This window comes from Prionailurus viverrinus, chromosome C2 (genome assembly GCF_022837055.1).
Source record: "Prionailurus viverrinus isolate Anna chromosome C2, UM_Priviv_1.0, whole genome shotgun sequence".
Taxonomy (NCBI): domain Eukaryota; kingdom Metazoa; phylum Chordata; class Mammalia; order Carnivora; family Felidae; genus Prionailurus; species Prionailurus viverrinus.
This window is the reverse complement of record NC_062569.1, coordinates 81,539,998-81,543,562: the sequence shown is the minus strand read 5'-3', so window position 1 is coordinate 81,543,562 and position 3,565 is coordinate 81,539,998.

Sequence of the window (3,565 nt, the reverse complement as noted above, 5' to 3'; positions counted from 1 at the left end):
TGTCTTCCCCACTTCCTCTTTCTTATTATACCAGTTCAGTTTCTTATCATCTCCATTTTAATGATTGGGAAGTCTTTCTTAAATGGTCTTCCTGCTTCAATTTCCTCACATGCCACACCAATACTAGATAAATCTTTGTAAAACCCAAATCAAACCATATCACATAACTCAGCTCAAGCAATCCTTATTATTGCCTTACTGGTTCCTTTCTTGCCTAGATGTAAGGTTACAGATCTCTTATCATAAAAGAGGGCCTGAAGCTGAATATTGGAACCTGAGGAAATGTCCCTATTTTCCTCCTGGAAATAGCTTACACCATTTTAAAGAATTTTGCAGACCCTTTCCCTTGGACTAGGTTTCTGACTCCCTGCTCTAGTTCTTTAGGCATCTGTACTTGCTTTGCAAGATTTCTTTGTTTCTTGTTTACTTTGTCCTGAATACTGTAGTTTCTTCTTTGCTTGACAATTTACAGGCCAAAGGTCAGCCAAGCCCCAATCCCAGCTCAGCTTAATCCAACACAGGCCAGCCCAACCCAGTTAAGAATCCCAGCCTTTGTTAGAATCACTGGCTGGGCCAGCAGGAGCATTCAAACATTTTGCACTGTCAAAACTTGAGCATATGGTTTTCTTTTGGTTCTTGGACCCAATTCCAAAATGCATATGTGGAGGCTTCCCCAAACCAACAAGCAATTCTCAGACACCAGCAGGTGTCAATTCAACTGAATTCTCATACTATCTACCTACCTAGATTGCACAGGTAAAAGGTTCAGTCTCACAAGACTGCCCTCTACCTTAGAAGCCAATCATAAGTCCAGGTTACTGCCTGTCCTTCTGACCAACTGACTGTAAATCAGAAGTTCCCACAATTCCCTCTGGGTTTTATTAATTTGCCAGAAGTCCCCATGGAACTCAAGAAACCAGTTGACTCACTAGATTCCTGATTTATCACACAGGATATTAAAGGCTATGAATCAACAACCAGATGAAGAGATACATAGGGCGAGGTCCTGAACAAAGGAGCTTCTGTTCCATGGATTTGGGGCTTAGAATGGTAACACATGGAAGTGTTCTGGTTCCCCAACCTGGAAGCTCTCTGACCCTACTCCTTTTGGGTTTTTATGTAGGCTTCATGATGTAGCCATCAATGAATTAATTGATTAATTCATTGGCATTGGAGATTGGTTCAACTCTAGCCCCTCTCCTATCTCTGGAAATCAGGGAGTAGGATTGTAAATTCCAACCCCAACATTGTTTCCCCTGGCAACCAGCCCCCATCCTGAGGTGCTCTCCAGATGTCACCTTGTTAACATAAACCCAATAGTTGTGGAAAGGAGCTTGTTATGAAGGAAAGTCATTATTTCAACATTTCAACATTATGGCTCTGAAGGGTCATCAGGAACTGAGGACAAAAAAACAAACATTATAGCAAAAGATGCCCCCATTGCTTCTACAGTTCCAAAAATTCCAGGGGTTTTAGAAGTTGTGATTCAGGAACTGTGGACGAAGACCAAATATATTTAAGAAATATTAGATTGCAGCTACCCCAAATTTCAGAAATTTCCTGAACATGCCTTTCTCTGTCATTTGTTTATGTCTTTATGAACTCCCATTTTTCTTTCTGAAATACTCTATTTTTTTTCTGCTTTCAGAACTCTTACTTATCCTCTAAGATCTGGCCCAAATCTCACACAAACTGGGAGAAATATTTCCCAAGCAGAATTAGCCTGTCTCCTCTTTCTCAGTGTTCCCACGCTACTTTGAATCAACACAGATCACACTGAATTGTAAATACTGTCTGCCTGCTCCAACCGTTAATCTGGGAAGAACAAGATTTTATTATTGGAAGAAAGTAGTCTTACTGAGATGGTGGCATAGTTACTGCTGACTTTATTTCTCTTCACAGGTAGAACAACTAAAATCTATTTAAGAAAAAGACATCACTGAGAATCCTAGAACGTGAGTCTGAGGCTCAAGCACCCCCTGTACCTCAAAGATCAAGACAGACTGCATTAGAAGGGTAAGAGAAGTAGCTACATTTTGGTTGCACTGCCCCTCATATAGGTCAGTTCCACACACCTGCCCTAAAACACTAAGTCTCCCTAGTTTTAATAGGAAGGAAAGAGCTCTCAGTGAAGAACCAGCTTTGCTGTAGCATTGGGGTTGCTTAGTGGGGCCCCTATTCTGATCTCATATCAGGGGAACTACAGGGGAATCTGTAGACCTCAAACAGTGGGAATCAGACCGTGATGGAGCAGGTGGGTAGGGTTTGCAACAACCAGCACACAGATCTTGGCAGACTGAGTTCAAACCTGCAGTGCCAAAGTAATGCCAACCAATGGTTTCTCTTATTTGCAAAACCAAGTCAGGAGCACACCTGACCAGGAAATTCAGCACGGTGCAGATCTGCCGGATTTGGATCCTCAAACAAGGTGTTATGCTGGCCCTAGAGTTTGGTTTGCTTGTCCACAGCCAAGCAATGAGTTGAATCATAGCCCCACAACAAATCAGCTACCACTGGAATCAGTGTAGCCCAGCGGTGATTAAGCTGAAAGGCAGGCAGGCAAAAAGTAGATTGTCACCAGAGTAAAGCCAGTAGTAGCAGGCATGGAGTGTTTCCCAACTATGCACAGGTAGGGGTGTCAATTTATAGCCAAAGCTGAGGGTAGCTCCCCACACCTCCCAACCAGAGAGGCTCTTTGGAAAATTGAGAGTAGCTTTAGCAATCCTTCCTTATTCTCCTTAGAGAATAAGCTAATTGCACATTCTCCAATGTGCAGTAAGCCAATGAAAAAAAATGACATTGAGCTTCTGCCAAGAATAAAAATAGGCTAGGTATTGGTGTGGTGCCATATAGAATGAGGACCTAATGCTCAAAGTCCTGAACTCCCCATTGGATAACAAGTGAGGGTTCTTAAAGGCAAAAATTAATGTTAGGGTTCCTGGGTAGAGAGACATTTAATGGTTGGTGGAGAATGAAGTAATATTCTTAAGATGTTATCTTCTATTATTTGACATCCAGCATGTCTGGTTGTGAGAGAGTCTGTTCCACTTCAAAAACTGTAACTCTGTAAAATATCTCTATTCTTTATTAGTGAGTTAATAAGATACAATGTATTAGAGTAAGACATTTTGTGATTCTTATCAATAGTAATTTATTATGCTTAAGTGATTGTATAAATATTCTCTAAATATTTATGAGTATACTGTATAAGTATACTCAAATAAGTATGAGTATATATTAATGAGTAAATATTTATGAGTATACTGTGTTAAACAGTATATACCTAAACAGTAAACAGTATATATGTAAAATTCTACCAGTGCTCAACGGTGGCCTTGATATAGTTTAACAAATCTGACCTACGCTCCATTCCCCACTAGCATTTTTTCCCATATGGTTTTATCACCAGTTGTGAAGTGTCTTTTGTCTCTAATTGGTGAGAAAGTCTGGAGACAACCCCTGGAAGCAGTGTGACCCAGCAGCTCAAGGCACAATCCTATAGTAATTATACAAAAGAGTACAGTAAAGAATTAAAAGCATACTGATACCAAAAGACACCAAAATA